This window comes from Felis catus, chromosome A1 (assembly GCF_018350175.1).
Source record: "Felis catus isolate Fca126 chromosome A1, F.catus_Fca126_mat1.0, whole genome shotgun sequence".
Classification (NCBI taxonomy): Eukaryota; Metazoa; Chordata; class Mammalia; order Carnivora; family Felidae; genus Felis; species Felis catus.
This window is the reverse complement of record NC_058368.1, coordinates 189,632,979-189,657,758: the sequence shown is the minus strand read 5'-3', so window position 1 is coordinate 189,657,758 and position 24,780 is coordinate 189,632,979. Positions and strand designations below refer to the sequence as shown.

Genomic DNA, 24,780 nt, shown 5'->3' with positions numbered 1-24,780 from the left:
CTGGAGGAGGCTGCCAGTGTGACTTATATATTGGGCACTTCCAACACTAGAAGAAAACGGAGAGAAGACCTTTTTTTCTGTTGGACTGTTTGGAATGAGCATGTTAAGGAGGTGTGATGGAAGAACCCAATTCCTGTTCTCCTGCCACGACACACTCCAAGTCAATGCAATCATGCTGATTTTGATTCTCTAGTCTTGGTGCTACCTGGATGCCTTTACTTGAATGAAACATGGAATTAGTTCCACATTTCTTCCCTTGCAATTAGCATATCAATGTGGCAGATTGATAATTCTGGAAGGATGGATGGTTGAGCACACAGGCTGCCTTCTTCTGAGTGCTCCAACTAGCAGTTTCTTTTTTCAGAGTCAACCTCAGCACATTGGCACCAAGTCATAGGATTTAAAATGTGAAAGGCATCATTTAGTTAACCTTCTCATTTTACCTGGAGGAAAACTAAGGCTTAAATAGATGACATGATCTGATTCAAGGGAATCTTGTTGGGCCCATAAACTAGAAACTGATTGAATGGAACAATTTTCTGTTACAATTTCTTATGGGAGGCAACTTGGTGGTGATGAAAAAATTGAAAAGAATCTGTGCTTTCTAGTCAATAGACCTGGGTTCAAATCTTGACTTTGTATTAGGTATAATTTGGATTAAAAAAAAAAAAAAAACTTCCTGAGTTTCAGTTACTTTACTCTTAAAACTGGGATAGAAGTACCTTCTAAGGGGAATTAAACTGAAAAAAATCTGTAGAGAGGTTTTTTAGCACAGAGTTGGCTCACAGCAAGGACTATACAAATGTTCTCTTGTTGCCTTTTCTTTCTTCCCAAAGACACAGAGCTGATTAATGGCAAACCTGAATTCCAGTTCTTTTGATTTCTGGTTTGGTATTCCTTCTGCCCTACCTTTATTCCTTGATTCTTATGTAGTCTGAGCAATTTTATTCTTGTGACTGGGTTTTTCTGACTGTAAATTTTGGAACATTAGCAACTGTAAGATGGGGATGATGAATTGTTGTAAAGCAATACTCAGAAGGGAGTGGTTTATTCCAGATACAGAGTAGCAAGAATGGGTGATAATGGGAATGATATTGACCAAATAATTAATTCAATAAACACGTATTGGGAACCTGAACTCATTGGGGCACAAGAGGTAACTCAGAGGTAAATAAAGCAGATACGGTCCCTGTGCTCACCAAGTCAATTGGGGTGGGATCAGGGAGGATTTGTTTTTCAAGCGGACCTTGACTGACCTTTACTCCCTTTGAGCTTGTGAAATATATGGCTAAATGTAGGTTGAATAAAAGGAAGCCCTGGTCGACATAACTTGTGATCAGAATGTGGGACATAGAAGACATAGTAAAAGCTGAAAATGTAGCTTTTAATAATATTTAAGAAAATACTTTAATGTTAAATGGATAACTGGGTATGAGGGGAAAGAAAGACATTTTGAGAATATTCCCAACCTTTGAGATTAATACAAAGAAGGCAGAACTCTTTCTGTATGTCATTCTTTTCGGAACAGGATGGAGTCATGAGAGTTTCCATTAGTTAGCACTTATTAAGCACCAAGCATTGTTTTAGGTGACTTAAATGCATTATCTCACTTAATCTTTACAGAATGGGGTGGTACATTTCAATATCATTCCTATTTTTAAAGATACAGAAGTTGGGATTTGGACAGTCTGACTCCAGAGCCCAGGTCATTAAACCACTTCTTGGCCCAAGTTTGGAGTTGAGGCACATGTCGCAGGCTCAGCTGTGCAGTTTACAACCCTGCACACGTTAGTAATTACTGGATATCTCTGTGATTTAGTTTCCTCATGTGTAAAATAGGTTCAGCCACAGTGTTGTGCTGAGGATCAAATGAGATAATAATAGTCAAAGTGTATGGTTAATTTGCCCAACAGGTAGGGTGACCAATTGTCTCAGTTTTCTTGGGAGTTTTTTATTTTTAGTACTGAAAAGTCCTGCATCCTTAGAAATATCTCAGGTCCAGACATATCAGGACAGTTGGTCACCTCTGCACAAGTCCCATTCCAACCTGTAGAATATTTGGGCCAAGTGTTTATAGATTTTGGAGAACAGGAAGCATCCCAAGGAGGCAAGTGAATATCAGCTGCTGATCTAAGTCACTGTCAACTTCTGTGGGTTGAAAGGCTTAAGGGAAGTCTGCCTGATAAAGCCTGTGAGAAAAGTGGGGGAGTTAGAGCAGCATTCAGGAAACAGGATGCTTGCCAAGCCATGGTGCTAATGCTTTGAATCTGTAGCCTCTGATGCACAGCCTGGGTTCAGAGCCTGGAGATAAATGACTGATTACAAGGAGTGGGAGTGGGAAGGGGAGTGGTAGGGGGCAGGAGTCCTGGTGGCAAAGTCAGGCACCTTTGGCATCTCCAGGTATAGCTTTTTCCCTTTCTCCTTTTATAGAACATGCATTTTGATGAATTTGAATCTGGCTAGTAAATAATGCTGCTATAAACATAAGGGTACGTGTATCTCTTTGAATTAGTGTTCTTGTGTTCTTTGGGTAAATACCCAGTAATGTGACTGCTGGATCATAAGGTAGTTCTATTCTCAACTTTTAGAAGAACTTCCATACTGTTTTGCACAGTGGCTGCACCAGTTTGCATTCCCATCAACAGGGCATGAGTGTTCTTTTTTCTCCACATCCTTGCCAACACCTGTTGTTCCTTGTGGTTTTGATTTTGGTCATTCTGACATATGTGAGGTGATGTCTCATTGTAGTTTTGATTTGCATTTCCCTGATGATAAGTGATGGTGAGCATCTTTTCATGTGTTTGTTGGTAATCTGGATGTCTTCTTTGGAGAAATGTCTGTTCACATCTTCTGCCCATTTTTAAATTGGATTATTTGTTTTTGGGTGTTGAGTTGTGCAAGTTCTTTATGTACTTTGGATACTAGCCCTTTATCAGATATGTCATTTGTAAATATCTTCCTCCATTCCGTAGGTTGTTTTTTAGTTTTGTTGACTATTTCCTTTGCTGTGCAGAAACTTTTTATTTTGATGTAGCCCCAATAGTTTAATTTTGCTTTTATTTCCCTTGCTGCAGGAGACATATCTTCAAAGAAATTGTTACGGCCAATGTCAAAGAGGTTACTCCCTGTGTTCTCTTTTAGGAATTTTATGGTTTCAAATCTTACATTTAGGTCTTTAATTTATTTTGAATTTATTTTTGTGTATGGCATAAGAAAGTGGTCCAGTTTCATTCTTTTGCATGTTGCTGTCCAGTTTTCCCAACACCATTTGTTGAAGGGAGTCTTTTTTCCCCATTGGATATTCTTTTCTGCTTTGTCAGAGATTAATTGACCATGTAATTGTGGGTTTTTTATGGATTTTCTATTCTGTTCTATTGATCTATTTTTGTGTCACTACCATATTATTTTGATTATTACAGCTTTGAAATATAACTTCAAGTCCAGAATTGTGATGCTTCCAGCTTCACTTTTCTTTTTCAAGACCACTTAAGGCTATTTGGAGTCTTTTGTGGTTCTATGCAAATTTTATCCCCATCACCTCTTTCACCCATCCCCCCCCATCCACCTCCCCTCTGGTAACATCAGTTTGTTCTCTGTAGTTGAGTCTGTTTTTTAAAGTTTTTATTTATTTATTTTGAGAGAGAGAGAGAGAGCATGCACACAGGCATAATTAGAATTAGGGCAGAGAGAGAGGGAGAGAGAGAATCTCAAGCAGGCTCTGCACTAACAATGCAGATGTGGGCTTGATCTCAAGTACCCTGAGATTGGGGCACCTGGGTGGCTCAGTTGATTGAGCGTCTGACTTTGGTTTAGGTCATGATCTCATGGTTTGTGAGTTTAAGCCCCATATGAGACTTGCTGCTGTCAGATCAGAGCCTGCTTTGGATCCTCTGTCCCCCTCTCTTTGCCCCTCTTCCTCTCTCTCTCTCTCTCTCTCTCTCTCTCTCTCTCTCTCAAAAATGAATAAACATTAAAAAAAAAAAAAAGAACTATGAGATCATGACCTGAGCTAAAGTCAAGAATCGGACACTTAACCGACTAAGCCATTCAGGAACCCCAAAGAGTCTGTTTCTTGATTTCTCTCTCTCTCTCTCTCTTTCTCTTTCTTTCCTTTGTTCATTTGTTTTGTTTCTTAAATTCCACACATGAGTAAAATCATATGGTATTTGTCTTTCTCTGACTGCCTTATTTTGCTTAGCATAATACTCTGTAGCTCCACCCATGTTGCAAATGGCAAGACTTCATTCTTTCTTTATGGCTGAACTATTTAACCTCTTTAATCCTTAATTACTGCATCCATAAAAGGGAATGATCATAATCATTCCCAACTTCCTGTGATGTGGTTAGGATTAAAGAGGAAACTGACTGACATGAAGGAAGCATTCAATAATTGTTGGTTACTGCTATTGCTACTACTATTCTTATTCCTACTATTATTATTAAATATTCTATTAGGGTAGGGTTTCCAGATTTTACAAATAAAAATACAGCAGCATTTTATTTTACAAATAAAAATACAAATTGAGTTAGATCTGAATTTCAGATAAACAAAAATATTTCTCAGGACATTCCTAAACTAAAAAATTATTCATTATTAATCTGAAATTCAAATTTAACTGGGCATTCTGCATATTGTCTGGCAATCCTATATTAGAGTGATGAAGCAGCAGAATCTGCAGGATTTCCTGGGATACAAGACTTTCAGTCTAAAATCAGGACAGTCACATGGGCATAATTGGTGATTCTGTTAAGGTAGCAGTCTGGTTGCTTTTTAGAAGATCACATTTGAAACTCAAATGGTTACAATGCACTGTTTCCCTAAAAACACACATATGAATGCAGTGTTTTGCATATGTTTTCAGGAATTTCTTGGACCCTTTGAAGCCCATCCCCTGAATTCCTGGTTAAGAATGTAGGCTCTGAAAAATCATCTGAGTTTGAAGGTAATTTTCTTATTCTTCTTTGGCAAAAACTGTGAATATATTTTGAGGAGACTCAGGAAATAGGCGGTGAGGGACCTGAGGACCCTCCAAATGAGTTTTCAGTAGATTAGTACATTGATTGATAGAGGAAAGATTAGTGCCTATGTCCATGTAGCATAAGATGAGGTTGTCTCTGTGTTGAAATTCATCCACTTAGTTAATTCAAGCCTTCTTCTAAATCCACTTTGAGGTCACAGTGATCCGTTTTGATGGTCTCTATTGATTGAGTTGATTGAACTTTCATATTTATTATTTCACCATATGAAGAATTAAGGCAGGTCATGGAACCATCTGAATCTGGGAGATATCATACAGAAGCTATGAAAAAGGAATATACTTACCTAGCTTTCACTCCTTTTTCTTTGTAGAAGTTATTAGTTTTTGTTTTCTTTTGGAAACTATCATGTAATATACACACAATTGGCTGAAAATAACAAACAAGGACAGTGTAAAGAGTGATAATAAATAAACAACCACGTACCCACCAACCAGCCTAAGAACTAGAACATCATCAATCATTTGAAGACATCTGTGTGCCCTTTGTTTTCACTGTTGTACGGTGTTCCATTGAGTAAATATATTTTAACCTACTTATCCATGATAAAGTTGAAGGACATTTGGGTTGTTTCAAGTTTTCTTTTATTCTCCTGTTACAAACAATGCTATCAACATTCTTACACATGTCTTCCTGGTACACAAGGACAAGTGTTTCTCTAGTGTGTACATTTAGAAGTGGAATTTTTGGGTTGGAGAATAGATATAGCTTCCATTCTATGCTGATTGTTTCCCCAGGTGTTTAGAGAAGTCACAGTCTCACCAGCAGTATATGGAAACCTCATTACTCCACATCTCTCCCAACACTTGGTATGGTTAGACTCATTACTTTTTGTCTACAGGTAGATGCAAAATAGTGTCTCATTGAGGTGAAAACTTTTTTTTTCTTATTACAAATAAAGCTGAATGTCTTTTCATATGTTTATTGCTATTCATTGTTTCTTTTTGTGTAAGATGCCTATTCACGTCTTTTGCCAATTTTCTATTTTTATTGCTTAGATTGGTTGCTTGTATATGTTGCAAATATTACTTCCTAGTTTTTGGCTTTTCTTGCTACCCTCTATGAAGAGTGGTTTGTTACCTGCTTGTGCTTGTCATATTTAAACTACTTGTTCAGTGTCTGCCCCTCTGACTGGACTGTAAGCTCCAGGAAGCCAGGCATGGAGTCTGTCTCTGTCTTTGATGCTAGCACAGCACCTGATGTACATAGTAGGTGTTCAATAAATATTAATATATAAGTATACTTACACATAAATATTTTGTATAATATGGAGTTATTGTGGTTGCTGTTTTTTAAACTGCCTTTTACATTGAAGGGCAGAGCAGGTTAGGTTAGAAAAACCTCTGCTGCTTACTAGCTTGGTGACTATTGGCCAATTAACCTTTTGTGCATCAAATCCTTCACCTGGAAAATGCTATCTCATAGGATTGTTGAGTGAATAGGTATAAGGAACTTTGAGCAGTGACTCGTATGCAGTGAGCACTACACAAGTATGAGCTGTTATTCTTATTTTTCTGCTGAGTGAAAACCCACGTTAAAGGTTTCTAATGATAAGTTTGGGACTCATAGAGTGCTGGCTTATTTTGCATTGCTGAGGGGAGAATATTTAAAATGACAGGGGCTGCTGGGTGTTGGGTAGAGACAAGGCTAGGTAGGGGACACTCCAGGGATGTCAACAGCACTGTCAACTGTGTGTTCTTAAGACTAGCAGAAGTCCTTTAATCTGATATGACAGAAGCAGTTGTGCAGTTAATGAAAAAAAAAAAAGGTTAAATCAAGATATCACTTAAAAACACGTTTAAACATTTTATTTTAATGTAAGACACATAAAGCAAATGTTCATCTCCTCATCATTTGATATCTGGCGAAGGCCTTTGTTTCCTGGCCAAGTTTCCTGCTATTGAAGTTCCTTGCTTTTCTTGCACCAAGTGCTCCATAATGCATCATCTGTGAATTCTAGTTTTTATTTTTAAAAACTAGATTATCAACTTAAAAAAAAAAAAACAACTTTGCAAGTAATATCAATACAGAGTCTTTCCAGAGGTTTACTCTACCCCCATCTTTTGTAGTGACCTTTTTTCTCAAAGATTGAACCTGACAGTAACTTCTCTAAAAGTGCGGCTTTATCAATTCTATATAAAACATTTACCTCAGTTTTGATAGAGATGAGAGCTGTATTTTTATACTTATATTTTATCTGTTTGTATTTAATTAAATTACATAACTGCAATAGCAGTATAACTGTCCCAAACAAGATTGGGGATAACAACCTTTGGGCATCAGTTATGAGTTGTATATAGGTCATGGGAAGCTTGGGTCAACTCAGTGGGTGGTCAGATAGAGGTCAGTCAGTAGCTCTAATGTACCTCAATGGAGACCATGTGCTGTCTTTTAATGAAATTATCAGTAAAATCCTCATTGTTTGCTCATTGTTGTTCCTAGCTCTCTGCAATTGGATTCTTTGGGGGCAACCTGAGGAGTTGAAGTTCACATCTGGGTGTCTTCAGTAGAAAACTGAGAAGACTCCCTCAACACAGTAGTCAGGGAAGAGGGGGCAACTGAGTAAGTCTGAGGAAACTATCGGTATCGTAGGAAGAGGTAGGCTTCTCCCACACTACAGGACTGAAATTTTGAGGTAATTCTATTGAGAATTCAAGAGTCAGAGAAGTCCCAGATGACATGACAGAGAAATAAATGTGTTTGAGGGGATTAGATATTAATTCAAAAGGAAATTCTCCTGTGTTTTTTCCTAGATGTTTGTATGTTATAAAGACCAGAGAGAGGTGATTTTTACAAGTGGTGTTTTCTGTGGGCCATAAGCTCTCTCCCTATGCTGTTAGGCCTGATCTACCTGTTCAGCTACTTTTGTCTTCTTCTCAGTCTCTATGTGTGGGGCTCAGCCTGGCTGAGGAGATTGGGGTGTGAGAAAAGAGGTAGGAGGCTTTATCTGCCCAGATCTGAAAGGTATCACCATCCTGCCTTGGTATGTGCAATAGCCTCCCTCAGTAAAACTCAAACCTTGCCATATTTATGGAGTACCTCACAGTTTATAACCAAACCATAATTCCGATCCTATTTACTCCATGCCACGTTTTAGTCACTCATGAGGTAGGCCTAATGCTTGCCTCTTAGGATATTAAAAGCCTGGTAAAATGCAGATTTGATAAAAGTGATAATGGAAGAAACTTCCATCCACCCATAATAGTTTAGAATGAATTAATTTTTCAAATTAGTGAAAAGAGAGTAGAGTCTCAAGGGAAGGGAACACTTGGTGGGTTTTGATTAGGGGGTGTGTTATCTGAAGGTTGAGAGTACATGAGTGTACTTGAGAAAGAACCTTAGCTAACTTTGAAACTCTGGGCACTAAAAAGGCAACATCACACACTGGGTTCCTCCTTGGGAGGATACCAAAAAACGGGAATAACAAAGAGCTGAATAACACCTTGATCTTTTTCACAGTCTTGTCTAATGGCTCTGGCCTTGACCGTTTGACTCTACTGGCTGACCTTGGCTGCTTTCTATTCAGTGGAATGGTCGACAACTGGCCTTGTGAAATTTCTTTCTCATATGTCTTATGTGTATTGGTTTCCATTTTCCTTGAGCACAGGGAAGCTCTGGTTCTTCCCTAAGGACACTGAGGGGCAAATAAGTCTTTATGCTGGATTTGGCAGAGGCTGGAATAACCACATGCGGATGCTCTATCCTATGCTTTCTTTAATACATGTTGCATGGATGAAATCACTCATTTAGCTGGTTTCATTATCTGGGTTCTGAATTCCCAGGGGGCCTGGACTGTTTTCCATTAACAATAATTATTATTATTTTAGTAGCTAATCCTTATTTGAGTTCTTATTATGAGTATGTACTGAATTAGACACTTTCTATGCATTATCTCATTGAATCTTCCCAGCAGAACTGTGAGATGGGCACTATTATTTTAAGGAGACTGAGGCTGCTTAGAATTTTTTTTAAAAAAGCCGATAAGTGGCAGAGCCAGGATTTGAACTTGATTTGTCTGGCTTTAAAGCTGGTACTCTTAATGACCATGTGGAAATATTGCCTTCTGAGGAATCAAGGAAGGCTACTCATTTTCTTTCAGTTCTAGAGAGACCACAGGAAGTATCTTTTCACCCCATTTTCAGACTTGCCTGAGCTGAAGTCTGTTGCAGCTAAGAGGCTATCTATCCACTGGGCTTATGCCGGTATGTGAGGAACGTGCAGATTGCTGTGGCATCTCAGGATCATCGTGTCCAGGTCAGAGCAGCAGAGAAAAACTCCCAAACATTCTGGGACTAATGATACTGTAAAACCCAGGCCTCTGTAGGCCAAGGCTGCAGCAGTCATAGGAACAGTAGAAACAGGAGTGGCCAGCTGAGAAAACCTTCCCAGATATATGCAACCACCACCACCACCACCACCACCACCACCACCACCACCACCAACAATGAACAAAACCAAGGGAGAAGTAATTTTTGGAGGGGGAGGGGTTGTGTATGCTTGTGACTTCTTGGAGCACTTGGAAATTACAGAAGTTCTCAATTTCAAGAAATATTGCACTTTTTTTTTTCCTCTCTGAAACAACCTAAGTGCCCATCTCACTTGCAGCCTAGAGATTCAACTTTGCTGAGTTGTGGGGACCATCTCTTGGCGATGGCCCCAGGTCATCAGCCATCAAATGTGCCTTGTTTGCTGAGATTCCCATGTACTCAGCTCACATGGTGTGATTCCTGCCCTGTTGCTTTTGTGCCACAACAGGACCAAGAACATTGTTGTCAAAGCAGAGTGCTACACAGCCATTCCTTGCTAAAGTCTTGTTATTTTTCCAGAACCCTACCAGACAGCCTCCTCAAGTCTTTGCCACTCATTGGGAAAATGTGGCTGTCTTTTGCTTTTAGGAATCTCCTTCTTAATCTTGAGATAATTTGTTTTTCTTGTTTCTATCAAATGAATTACCTCTAGTTTCCAATCTTACTTTCCTATTCATTGAGGACTCCTGGCATAGTCTCGTCAGTACATTCAGGCGAAGAATCGCAAACTCAAATGCCTACAGAGGCTGGATAGGAATAGAAGTGAGTAAAGCAGCTTGGTAAGGACTTGGCACATAGTCTGTCTAAAGGGGAAGCTGCTACTTAGTTCTGGCTTGCTGTTGTCACTCATGGTGCCCTGTGTTACTGGATCTTCTGATTTTTCAAGAAAAGCTAAAATCCAGATTTTTATGAGCAATCTCCTACGTGTCTCCTGAAGTCTTTAAAATTACTTTGTGCAGGCCAAAGTAGATTGTCCGTGGGCCATCAGGTTGCCATTGCTAGTATAGGCTTTTGAGAACAAAAGTCAGGGAAGAAAGTGTTTCAGTCACAGACCTTCTCTCAGGGAAGCACAGGGCTTGGTACTTGATTGGATACAGGGGAAAGGTAAAAGTAAAAGACAGGAAAGAAAAACACATAAATGAATTTCTCAAACAGTTGTCCTACTACAGAATGCACCGCTTTGACTCACAAGGTCTGCTTTCCTGAAAAGAAGTCTTTTTTAAGTCTTACGCTTTGCTGTTCTCAAATCATTTGCTTGGGGGTTAGTAAGTCAACCAATTTTTGGTTCAACGTAAATTTCACACACTCATGATACACTTAGTTGTGAGTGATCTTGCATTATGAACGTAGAAAGAGTTTATACCTACTTGGTTCTAAAGTCAACATTATGTTTTGCATTGCTGGAGTTAAGATTTATTGGAGTAAATTTGGTTCATTTCTAGTTTTTAATGCAAATTTGGTTCATTCTGTTTTGTAGACAGCATTACCAACTTTGGAGAGATGTTTCACAGGGATATTGCCAATGACTCAAAAGATGAGAAGTGTGGAAGAATGTATACAATTGATTCCAATTTCTACTACTATTCATGAATGAATTTTTATTTATGAAACCCTCTATCAGTCCTGATTAATTTGGCTGAATTTGATATATACTTAATTCAAACTGGCTTAAGCAGAGAAAGGATTTTTGTGGAAGAATGAAAAATTGTCTCTCTCCAGTGGTATGCTTCAGGAGTGACATGGTCCAAGGGCTCAACTGATGTCATGAGGACTTGGTGTCTCTTCATTTCTCAGCTCTGCCTCTTGCCATGTTGGCTTCATTCCCAGGCTTCTTGTGATGGCCCTGGAAGCTCCAGACTCAAATTCTCTCTGCTGCTAGCAGACCCATGGGAAAACATGATGCCTTTCTCTCCTCAGTCCCAGGAAAACCTCTCTGGCTCTGATTAGATTACAAGCCCATCCCCAAACCAGTCCCTTGGCTTGAAGAATGCAGCTTTTTGAGTAGCTAAACCTGCGTTAACATCACTCTTATGCCCCACCCCCTCAAACAGGGCCTGTTGGAGACCAGAGTAGAATCAACTCCCCACAAAGCACATGGACTGAGAGTTAGAGATGAGGGTACCAGAGCAAAGTTGGGATGCTGTTATTTGAAGAAGGATATATGGATGCTAGGTGGAAAAATAACAGATGTCTATGCTGAGTAGACTAGTAAATATATAGTTTTCACCATTGTATCCCAGATACATCAGATTGTCTTCAGAATTTCTAATTAATATGCTGATGGTGAAAAATGTTAACTGCGTGGAATGGAGATATGGTTTGGGGAAGTCAAAATGGGGGGGAAAGTTGAGTATTTTATGTGGAGGACTCTGGTTATTTCTAGGAAGATAAAGAAATGGGAGCAATAACTCATCAGGTGCCAGTGTCTCATTTAAACAACAAAACTAAAAGCTCTATGAAGGTAAGAATTATGCCTTATTCTGCTTTTTTTTTTTTTTTCTCACAGACCCTGGCTTCACAAAAGTAAGCATGTAAAAAATACTTAATGGCTTGAATCATTGAGGAATCAGTGATACAAAAGGAAGTAACAGCTAACATTTACAGAACATTATGTCCTACACTCTATCAGACTTGACTTAAAATCTCAACTATGCCAGCAAGTGACTCAGTTATCTCAAGCATTGTCTGTACAATGGGACCAAGAACAATACTTAGGCTGGATTGTGGTGAGACACAAATACGACATAGTAGGTCCTTGGCATAGTTAGCGCTAAATAAATACTGGATATTATTGTTTTTATATTATCTTTTTAATGATCAACACTTTTCATATTATCATGTTTTATTCTTCCAACAAATAATAATGAAAATACTATTTTTATTTCCATTTTATCCATAGATCCAAAAAGTGTAGGCTACTCAATCAGGGTCATATGTAAGTGAGGGATGGAGCTAGAATTTGAACCCAGTTTTGCCTGACTTCAATTTCTGTGTCCTTAATTATAATTTTATTCTGCTTTATTATCCTCTAATATACCAACTGAGAAGATGTAAGTTACTCAATCCCTGAATTCCTGTTTCTTTGTGGGGAGTGAGGCAAACCACTGGTAATGCAGAAAGAAACCAAAGAACCTCTTGCTTTGTTTAATTAATTTGTTTTTCTCCACATAGGGCAGTTCTGCAGAATCCCAACACTGAGGCTTCCCTAACAAATGCAAATGAATGTACATCATAAGACTGTTCTTCAGTTAGACCAGAGCCTTTGGTAAATGCTGTGGCCTCAAACATCTGGCAACCCACACATGGTTCATTCATCTCAAAGCTGTGATTGTTGATGCAGGGATGACGTTGGCTGCGGGAGCCCCCTTCCTCTCAGTCATGGGCAGCCAGCAGGGGATTTCACTGAACAGTTAAGAAGTACTTACTTGGTTCTGGGCACTGTTCTAAGCATTTTACAAATATTATCTTGTTTAAGCTTTTCATGAACCCCTTTGAACTCAAGAAACCATCACCTGTGCTTTCATTCTGAATCCAAAATAGAGTGCTTTGTGCTGAACACTATTTTCAGTGCTTCAGATACACTGGGTTATCTGTTTAATCCTTACAAACAACCCCATGATGTAAGATACTTTTATTATCATCCCTGTCTTACAAGTAAGGAGATTGAAGTATGGGAAGAGGAAGAAATTTGTCTAAAGTCACACGGTTCGTAATTAGTAGTTCTGGGATTTGAATCCGAGCAGTCTGGCCTCAGAAAACACACTTATCTACTAACTACCCTGGGAAGTCATCTCCCTTCCCCTGTTGTTTAAAAATAGGTAACTCTTTTTGCTCCTGAAGCTTTAAGAAAATAAATACAGTAGCTCTGCCTAATGTGAACATTGTTGGTCCTCAACTTAAACTCATTGGCTAAATTTTCTAGAATATTTAGCTGAGATAATTAGAAAAGGAGGAAGGTGTGAAGGGTGTAGACTGCTATGAGCCATTTATTGGCTGTATGACCTTGGCCAAGTTACTTTACTTCTTTGAATCTCAGTTTATTAATCAGTAAAATGGGGCAATAATATGCTTACCTCATGGAGTACAGTGAAGAGTGAATGAAAAAACCTTGTAAAGACCTCATATAGTGCCTGAAATGAGGAAAAACTCCAGTAAGTAGTAGATATTTTTATTATTACAGACAAACATTTTGTCACCATAGGGATGGTGTTGTTAGGTAGCCTATTAAACATGCCCTATGAACACTATTCAAAAAAAATCTTCATTTTGTAATTAATCACTTGATTGTGTTATCTGATGAATGGCAGTCCCTTTCACCAAACTATAAACTCCTCTAGGCTGTAAACTCTATTAGTCTGTGAACTCCATGTATGTGTTTATGTTGTCTGGTTTTGATGCATAGCCTTATTGGATACCTTGGCATGCAGAAGGAATATCTGTGTCTAGTGACTTGAACAAGGGTCGGACATTTTAGAATATGAAACACTTAAGGACAACTCTAGGTATAGGAATATTAGTTTACAAAACACAGTCGAGGTTTAATTCTTTGTTGGTTGGGACCAACATCATCTGATGGGCAGTTTTCTGTTTGAAGTTTGGTTCAAGACTGACTCTTTGCAGGTTTGGGTTTAGGTGACTGTCCTCTGGAACACATCTATTTGCATATGAACTTTCTCTGTCTGGAGACCCTCTGCTATAGCACCCAACCTAAAAAATCCTCCCCAGAATGGCCCATCCTCTATTTTACTAAAAAATTAATTGTACTTGGAGGGGAAAACATTTAAATGTTAACAGTGGTTCCCTGAGGGTATAAAGTGCTTACATGGAGCGTGACACAGTTTTTATTAAAGAGGAAGAACCAAAAAAGAGAGAAGAAACCCGAAGAAAGAGTTAGAATTTTACATGAAACTGAACAGATATCCTTTCCCACTTTTGCCCTCATAAAAATGAAACTTTTTTATGGTGACATTTTTAGCCCACTCTGAAATGTATTGATTTGTTTCCTGTGACTCATTGTCTGTTTCTTCTTTCTATGTTAAAAAAAACATATTAAATATCATTGTGATAATATAAATATATATGTGTGGGTGGATGGAAGGGTGAAGGGAATTTTCTTTTAAATTCTAAGAAGGGAAATAGCTTTCTCATGTGTTCCCACATCATCAATCAACTCATCACATCCTTAGTCTACTTCATTTTCTCCCCCAAAATAATCACTTCTGATCTCAAAGCTTGAGAAAAAAAAAGTTTCAGAAAGTTCTGGAGATGGCCCATTAGTTGGGGCGACTGTAGACTTTTTTGTACCTTTAATTCCGGGTTGAAGGGACATCCAGCCGCTATTTCCATTTTGGGCAGTAGAGGGCAGACGTCTCTACTCCTGCCTACCCAAGATTACCCGGCAACATTATGTTTATGCAAACAGCCTTTGACATAATAGCTTTGAAACAGCTGAAAATTGAATTGTGCCTTGAGGCCAAACATCTAGACCACCACCTTTGTTATATTCATCTGCCACAGTAAATTGGGTTCACCATTGGCTCCGGGAGCTGCTTTTTCCTAGATTCTGGCCCCACAATAACTTTGCGTAGGAGAAAGACAAATGTGACTTCCTCACACAAAATGTTGGCAGGGTTTCATTTCACAAACTCTTATCCGAGGGGCTGGAGATTGCAGTGTGGATTTCTCCAGCCATCTGCAGACAAGAAAATAAAAGGAAAACTGGAAACCTAAACCAAATCCATCTAATTCTGGAATCTCTCTGTGTGTTTCCATAGCTTTTTAGTTTCTCCACTTAATCTAATTAGGACTTCGCCTCCCGAAATAAATACCTAATAAAGAATGAACCTATTAAAAGACTAAATTTACTACACACCCGTTTGTGCAAACCCGCTGCATGTTTCCTTGAAGCGGTAATGCCGATGAAATTGAACGTTGTTTGACTGGATAATGGTCTCCCGCTGTAAGACGGATTATAGAAAATAAACGTCGAGGGGGGGAAAGCCAGTCGCTTTATTGAATTCCATCGATGATAATGCCATCACCTGAAATAGCTGCCTGAAAAGAGTATAAATGGGAGAGAAGCAGCAGCATCCAGAGCCAATTTGCAACTGGGGAACAGTTCATTTTATTGGAAGTAATTTTATTCTGTTTTGGGTTCACTGCCCTGGTTTGGGGGTTGACATAAACTAGATTTTTAAAGGAAATATGTTTGTGGGCACCATGAGTGCTTTTCGCAGGAGGGCATTTAGGCATTGATTAATTGATTCATGTGTTTATCAATTAATATTTAATGGGGACCTACTGTGTGCTGAGGACTGTTTAGAAGCTGAGGATAGGATAGTGAGCAAAATAGGTGTCATTACTCTCAGGGAACTTACCGTCTAGTGGAAGAGGTAGAATCCATTCAGTAGCAAATATTTATTAAACACCTACTTAGGATCTGGCTCATGATCACAAAATAACTATAGATTTGCAACCCAGACAAATAGTATGAAGGCAAGGTAGTGAAATTGGTAGCATACCATGCGTTTGAAGAATAGTTTTAAAAGAAATCATGTAACATCAAAAGGACTCCCGGATCAGTATGGAGATGGCTTATCTAAAGAGTTTAGTAGTATGTTGTGAGTTTCCTTAATGGATAATGGGTTCAAATCCAGTCACCGTACTTTTCTGGGACTCAGTTCTTTGTTTTTCTTAATAGAAGTTTACAGTAATTCCTGTCCAATTTGCCTAATAAGATGCATGTTTTAGTAAAATAAGGGAATATGCAAAAAAAGTGTTTTGTAGTTGACGAAAATGGTAGGAATTATTATTGTGGGCTGGTGCTTTTCTAGGGCCTACCTACAAGGATCCTACAGAATTCTTGGCTAGACAAGAGGAATATAGCTTGATCAACAGTGAGCAATTCAAACAGTTTATGGGTAATAAAGTATGTGGCACAGATGAAAAAAAATATGTTGCATGAAGTCAGGGAGAGGTTAGGCCTTGAAGAGTAGATGGGGTTTAGAAAGAGGAGAACAGGACCCCAGAGTAGTCTTCATTTTGGGCTTATGAGATGCTGATGTACACACTAGCAGTTGGAAAACCCTGGTGGTGGTGGAGGGTTGTTTTACTGGATACAACTCAAGTTCAGGGTTCTTTATGGACCAATGTATTAGGTTGACATCTGACATTATGTTGGATGGTACTTCAGTGACCTTTTGTAAGGCTCTCCTTTGCTCATTGGTGCCTACCCTTCCCTTGCTCCTCATGTGTCACCTGGATACTCCATATTCTCTATCACTCCTCTTCCAAGCCTTCTCTGCACCTTGAGGACCCTGCTCTCCAAAGTTGTGGCACTTGTTACATAATCAATGCCGAGACACTGATGGGAGATCATAAGGGCATTCACATTTTATCCCACTTTCCTGAAAAGACAGTGCTTAAAACCAGGGCTTCTTAAATTTTTGTGATGTTTAAATTTTGGACCCCTCTTCCAAAAAAGAAAAAAACTTCTCTCAACTCTAGAGAAGACAACCCTATTTGGAAAACACTGACTTAAACTTTCAATTGTAAACTATCATTGCTAAAGAGAAATTTTGGTCTTATAGTTGCTAATTTTTCTCTTTTGAAATTATCATTGAAATGAAAACACATAGTTGAAAAATGTTTTTGAAACTTTTAGGCCCTGGGGAAGAATGGGCCTTTCAGAGTCCATTAAATTAAGAACTTCAGGGGAATCCCTACACCCCCAAGGTCTCAGTTCCCCATTCATTCTCCCCATTTTTCTATTATGTTTCTTCAGACAGCCAAGTGACATTTCTTTGATGATTAATGATGCTGGGATCTCTCAGGAGTCCCATACTACCTCCTTGTAAGGACCCAAGAAGCAACAGATCCCTGAATTTCTGTTCAAATGCACTGTTATGTTCAGTGCCTGTTCCAGAGACCAGTTCTACACTTAGCTAAAAGAGCCCTGTCTAAGGCTCCTGTGAAGTCTCAGAGAGTCAGCTTCATTGTGTGCCTCAAAGTTAACATATTCTCCAGCCTCATGGAGAAATCTGGGCAGAAGAGGCAGCCATTTTGAGGCAATTTCCCTACATTCTGACCGTGAGTTCTGTAAGCTCAAGAGAGCATCTTTGAGTGATTCAGTTTGCCTTAAGTTATCCTTGCTCGTACCTTCATTATGTCTACATCTTGGGCAGCAGGAGAGGAAGATAGGAAAAAGGCAAAGGTAGAGTATAAGAAACATAGAACGATTTGAGGAACAAAACATGGTAGAAAAGAAAGAAAAGAAAAATGTTTCCATGTGGTGTCATCAAAAAAGACATCGGGCAGTGGGACTAAAATATGTTGAGTGTCTGCTACATACCAGCTGATTTACTTACAATGCACCTTGCTGTATAGTGGAGAGGACTCTTCATCCAGGAAATAAGCTATATAATAAGTCAATTTAAATCCAGCTATAAGCCCTGAATCCTGATGGTTGGAGGGAAACCCAGCCTCTATCATTATGGGAGTTCCTTCAATCACCACTGTTGCTCCCCCCACACTCCACCAGGGTTTTGCCAAGGTCCTAGGCTTTTTCTCAGTGCTGGGTAGAAGTGGCCACATTGGTCAATATAGGTTAGCTCTCAGTGCTTCTATAAGCCCTTTAGGGCTTGGCTCTTGGGGTTTGGACCCTGATGAGCCTGGGAACCCTTCTGTTCTGTGTTGAGATCCCATTAGTCTACGAAATATCTATCCCTATGAACTTTACTGTTGGTGCTGCCTGACCTTTACTTCTTTCTTATTACAGAAACTTTCTTCTTCCTTCTCCACTCCTTTCCTCAAAAGCACACCTCTTTCTTCTTCTTTGGGTCTATTGTCATGATCTCTTCAAAGTTCTGGGGCTTTTACAAAAGATAGAATCATTGACTTAAGCAGCTTCTGTTTTCTATCCTGTAGAATTCTCTAAGGCAAGGAATTATTAAGGGTCTGAACACATGTTTGGGAAAGGGGAGGAAGGAAAAATAAAGCAGAATACTAATTAATTTTTTTATATTTTATTTCATTTTAGAGGGAGAGAGAGAGAGTGAGAGCATGAAAGTGGGGGAGAGGGGCGGAAGGAGAGAGAGAGAATCCTAAGCAAGTTTCACATTCAGCACAGAGCCCGTGACCCTGGGATCATGACCTGAGCCGAAACCAAGACTGAGCCAACCAAGCTCCTCACTAATTCATATCTTAAAGATATTTCCTGCCAAGTGGTAATACTGAAATCATGCAGGAAGAGACTTGTCTTCAGGATCTCTTTAGAGTATGATGACAGAATTTGAATATTTATCCAATTTTCTTTCTCTGGCTCTTTAAAAAAAGAAATCTTTTGAATAGTACTACTTGCTTGCGGTTCAGAATTCAAAGGACAAGATATATCATGAAAAGTCACTCTTCCAACCTTATTCCTAGCTACCAGTTCTCCCCAGGGGCAATCACTGTTACCTGTTTGTTGTGTTTCCTGCTGAAATATTCTGTGCATGATAATCATATACGAACACAGTATGTTATTCTGTACTTTTTTTTTGCTTAATACTTATTTTTAACTTCTTTCACATAATAATACAGAGCACTCTCTTTAATTTTAACCTTAACTATATTTTACTTTATGTATTTACCATAATTTCTTTTACCAGCCTTCTGTTGATGGACATTCAGGATGTTTTAATTTTTTGCTAATATAAGTAACGATACCATAACAATCCCAGTTATTGTATACAGATTTAGGTAAATTTCAAGATGAATCACTAGAACTTTAATTGTTGATTTAAAAGATATATGCATTTTAAATTTTGATAAACATTACTAAATTACCTTTCTCAGAGGTTAAATCATTTCACATTCTTATCAATCAGGGTTTAAATGTATTTGTTTTCTTACCTTCAAAGCAAGTTGCTATAATTTTTAAAAATCTTTATCAATCTGAGAGGTGAAAGATGGTATCTCAGTATAGTTTTTAATGTTCATTTCTCTTATTGTGAGGAAGTTGTGTAAGTTTAATATGTTTATAAGTCATTTTAGCTTTTTTTTTCTTTTTCCGTTTTTTAAGTTTATTTATTTTGAGAGACAGCATGCACACACAAGTCTGGAAGGAACAGAGAGAAAGAGAAACAGAATCCCAAGCAGGCTCTGCGCATCAGTGCAAAGCCCCATGAGGGCTTCGAACTCATGAACTGGTGCCCCTAACTAATTTTCTATGAAGTGTATAGGTCTTTGCCTATTTTTTCCTTTGGTAGTTGGATTTTTCTTATTGATTTCTAATGGCTTTTTGTATATTAATGAAAATAGGCTTTGGTCTACGATATGAATTGCAAACTAGCTTTTCTCCAGTTTTTTATTTATCTTTGACTTTTTCCCCCTGATTTTCTTTCATATAGAATTTTTGTAGTGAAATTCATCTATAATTCATTTTGACATCTGAATTTTATGTTATATACAGGAGTGCTTTTTCCCTTAATGTTATATTCTAGAACCTTTATGGTTTCATATTTTGCACTTTAATCTTTGGCTGCTCATCTGGAATGCCTTTTGGTGTAGGGAATGATTTAGTAATCAAACATCATTTATTTTCCCAGATGATTATTCAGTTTTCCCAATACAGTTTTACTCATTTTGCAGGTCTTTAAAAAAATAAATAAGAATTCTTTGGAATGTATGCTGTTTCTGAATTCTGATTCCAGCATCTGAGTGGGAATAGTTGGCAGGTAGGTTGAGTTTCCCAGGTACACAAATAATGAATGACTGCTATTGAGAAGTCAGGAAATGAGTCCCAGTGGTAGAGGTGGGGGAGGAGTCTATCTTCATTTCTTAACCCCTTTCATAATGTTTATAGCCTTGAGAAGAAAGGGTTGGCTAGAGTTAACACTCTTGGTGCCAAACTTTGGCAGCAAATAAAAAACCTAGTTAGAACTGATAGTAAATAAGGTATAATGAGCCCATGTTAAATATATACTTTGCTATCATTTTGGAAGGCCATTTGGTTTTTAATAGCTTTTTTCTACTATAAATTATTCCTTAATATTTCTAAGGACGTTTTTTACAAAAATATCTCATAGAGGTGATTTTTATCTCTAGAGGCACTTATTCTGAACTGTTTCCGTTTTGTTTTTCCCCATAGAGTGATTTACTGTACTGGCTGCATTTTTTCCATAGTCAACTCTGTTATATGAAATTCTTTGTCCTATGTCACAGTCACAAACCATTTATCTTGGTTATTTTTTTTTTTTAATTTTTTTCAATGTTTTTTATTTATTTTTGGGACAGAGAGAGACAGAGCATGAACGGGGGAGGGGCAGAGAGAGAGGGAGACACAGAATCGGAAACAGGCTCCAGGCTCCGAGCCATCAGCCCAGAGCCTGACGCGGGGCTCGAACTCACGGGCCGCGAGATCGTGACCTGGCTGAAGTCGGACGCTTAACCGACTGCGCCACTCAGGCGCCCCATGGTTATTTTGGGGTAAAGATACTTTCCAATAAAATGTAGTTATTCTGTCACATGTCCCCCCTGCACTGTCCTTGTCTCTCTCTCTGGGCCTGTATCTCCATGAAACTCTTGGATCATCAATCAAGTTTTGACTGTCCAGTTCACTGAGGCACAGATTTATCCAGTAGTTTTGGTTGGGTAGACCAGGAATTTGGCATTGTGCGGACACAACACAAGTATCTCTCAACAGGTTAACACTCAAATGTTCAGTAAGAATGCATTGATCTTAAAGTCTTTAAATGGAAAATATGTGTGACAAGGGGGCCATCTGAGATAAATACTTATTAGGAACTCTCACTTGGGAAAAGAGCATATTCTCTATCTACGTCAGTGGTTCTAAAAATTAGTGGGTATATTGGGCGCCCGGGTGGCTCAGTCAGTTGAGCGTCTGACTTTGGCTCAGGGCATGATCTCCCAGTTCATGGGTTCAAGCACCACGTTAAGCTCTGTGCTGACAGCTCAGAGCCTGGAGCCTGCCTTGGATTCTATGTCTGCCTCTCCCCTGCTCATGCTATCTCTCTCTCTCTAAAATAAATAAACATTAAAATTAAAAAAAATTAGTGGGTATAAAAAGCACCTGGGGAACTTGTTAATGCTGATTCTTTGACCCCACCCCTAGAATTCATGACTTCTTAAGCCTGGGATGATTCCTAGATAATTTTATGTTAACACACTCCTCAGGTGACTATGATGTAAGTTGTCCACAAACAACACTTTAAGGTTCTTCACTAAATTATATTTATTAGACAGTGCTTGTTTTTAGCAGAGTAGGTGAGAGACCATGTTTGACTTTGGACTTCCTCCTTCATGTTTTCTCCATGCTCTTCTGCTCTTGGTCTCCACTCTTCTATCACCTTCAATTCCACCCTCACCCCAAGTGCTCTTGGCCACTACAGTGGCCAGTTTGTCTTTGGGTCTCAGCTGCTAGCTACAGCCTTTCTCCTAATGAAAGGAGACTGTCTTGTTTTCCTCACCTGAGAGTCTTGATGAGAAATGGAATGGCTATTCTAGTGGACTCATGATTTCAGGTCAACCAGCATCCTTTTTGGAATCTTCAATATATGTTAATTCAGTTAACATTTATCTGCTTTTCACAAGGTGGTGGGGATAAGAAAATGAAACACACAGCCTCTATCTTCAAGGGTCTAGAGCAGAATTTGGTGATTTCTTTTTTGTAAAAGCTTCAATAGTAAATGTTTTAGGCTTTGTGCGTCATAAAGTCTCTATTACAACTACTAAACTCTGCCATGGACAATATGTAGACAATGAGTGTTGCTGTGTTCCAAAACATTTTTATTTGCAAAAATAGTTGGTAGATCCATGGTCTAGAGGGCATGGGCATGTGATCAATTATATACATCGTGATAATGCTGGAATAAAGGCTAGAACCAGGAATAGCTATTGTGCTTCATCTCAAGAGCCAGCTCTGATCAGCTTGGAGCATTCCATTCGTTCATTCAACACATATTGACTTATTTGGTACGTTTATATGCTGGATTTAGTAGAACAGACTACTATTATTTATTCACTTTGTTTTCCATGGGCAGGGAGTTACAGCATTAGGGCTGTGTATTTGCCACCAATGAACTGTCTTAAGGATACACAAATGAATAAGGAATATTCTACATGTATAAGCCCATATATTCAAGGAATTCAGTTTTGTGCTAACCAATAAAGCAAGTACTATTATGCCCCTTTTACAGATGTTAAAGGAATGTTAAGGAATGTACTAAGATCACTCAGCTAGTGAGCTGTGGAACAGCACTTCAGCCCATGTTTCCTGCTCATAAATCCAAGACTTTTCTACTACACCCCAGCTGCTTTTAATAATAATGATTTATAGTACAGAGTTCATGGCTTGAACTTTAGTGTAAACCAGAGGTCAATGACCTTTAAAAAATTCCAATCTCTTTCCTTCTGACATGCCTAGACAAGGTTAACATTGAAGCTGATCATGACAACCTTGTTACCAAGAGTAGTTGAGCTTTTGCTGTTTGTGTGTGTCTGTGTGTTTGTGGATGAGTGTATAACCCTACTGAAGACAGGACTCACATAATCCAGTCTCAGAGCTGTGTTGCAATCAAAGAACTTAGTTTAAAGAAATGTTAATATCAAACAACTCAAGTTCTTTGTTTAAATTGCTCAAACATTAAGAAGGGATACATATGCCACAATAACTCTTTTAAAAGTATCCCTCTTACCTAATCATCTAATTCCGTCATACCTTGTGGCTTCTCCTTTTCTACAATTTTTATAACATTCCCAGGAAAGCTTCACCTCCAGTGCTAGTAGCCTTTGTGCTCTTTTGTTTATCCACCTTCCCTGCTTCTATCACAAAATTTGAAGAACTGTTCTGACAATGGCGGAACCTACCTCAGAGAGCTGGGAGGGGAATAAATCAAGTGAGCAAAACAAAAAGTTGTTTGTTAGGTACTCATGTACTTGTTTGTTCTCACAGGCAGGTCTTCAGAAATCCTCCTGAAGCACCCTATGTAAAGTTGTATCCCTCAAGTCTTTCTATTCTATTACTTTGTTTTCTTTTCTTTATAGAACTCATCATTAACACTAATTAGTTCCAGCACTAATTGGTTTGTTTACATGTTTATTGTCCATCTTTTCCCCCCACCCCGTCTTCTAAACACTAGACTGAGTTCAAAGAGAACTATCTTGTTTATCCTGTCTTCTGGTATATAGTATATGCTCAATAAAGATTTGTGGGAAAAATGAACAAATGATACAACCTTAACATGTTAAATATCTTAGGGTTTTATAGCTCTCTTGCAGTTTTATAGGTAATAATGCCTTGATTCAAAGGAATTCCTAATAATAAGATACTGGGTGTCGGAATCAGGCCTGTGGGGAAGATATTTTTGGCCATGGGACCTTCTTGGTATGCTTTTAATCAAATAGGTAGATAGTGAAGGATCTTGTTAATGGTATACCATGGACATTACTATGAGAATTGTTGTATTTTGACAAATGTCAGGAGTTGTAGGACTGTCCTGTAATTGTATGTAGCTGTTTTGTGTATTCACAATTCCTTAGAGGAAGGTCTACAGCTTTCCTCAGATACTCAGTCCTTCCAAATTTTAAGAACTCCAGCTTTCCAGCACTGTTACACTTGTATCCATGATCTTTTTATTAACATTCTGCAGGAGCCAAACATAGCTGGGTTTTCAGGAGAACTGGAACAATGATAGCTAGAATAGTAGGAGGATGAGTCTTCTCTCTTTTTCTGTTTTTTTTTTTTTTTTTTTTTTTTGCGACTTGTCATGTACTCATGATACTTGCATTTTTTTCAAAATGGAAATCTTTAAAAAATTTATAATAATGGAATATATTTGTAATTTAATAAAATCCCATAGTGTTGCAAGTCTAACGTGAAATTCTCCTATTCCCGCACTTTAGAAATGACTCCTAATACCTTGTGTATATACTTTCCAATACTGACTTCAAATATTAATAAACTTGCATTACTCACAGTTTTTATGATAGAAGATAATTAAGATGCATAAGGGAGAAAATGACTGTTGAACGACAGGATGAAAGAATGCTTATTATTGTGGTCACCTCTGATTTCCAGTTCTAAGTGCACTGAGGCAGGGATATTGCAGCTACAACAACTACAACAACAGGTAACATTTATTACGTGCTTACTGGCGTCGTGTTAAGTGTTTTACATGCCTGATTTTTAAGCCTCACAGGAACCTGTGATTCTGTTATATAACTTCCTTTAACAGCTCAAGAAACCAAGGTGCAGAGAAATGAATGCACTTGCTTGAGTTAAGTAGCAGATCAAGACTTTCAGGCAGCGAAGCCCACCCTCTTAGTTTTTCACTCCAACTCTGGCAGGATACAGGAGTAGTGTGTGAGGAATAAAAGGAAGTATTTACTCCTCCCTGAGTTCTTCCCTGGTGTAAGGTCGTGGAGTATAGTTCTCTGA

The 24,780-nt window shown here is 38.5% G+C and overlaps 1 long non-coding RNA gene across 1 annotated transcript in view; it reads left to right on the top strand.

The window, feature by feature from the left end:
- The window catches only part of LOC123379723, a 74,539-nt gene extending 56,115 nt beyond the window's left edge, over positions 1–18,424 (top strand). The window contains exons 3-5 of the long non-coding RNA XR_006584609.1: positions 4,863–4,943; positions 11,851–11,867; positions 12,516–18,424. This is a non-coding gene — a long non-coding RNA (uncharacterized LOC123379723). The remainder of the gene's footprint in view (positions 1–4,862; positions 4,944–11,850; positions 11,868–12,515) is intronic.
- The last annotated feature ends 6,356 nt before the right edge of the window (positions 18,425–24,780 follow it).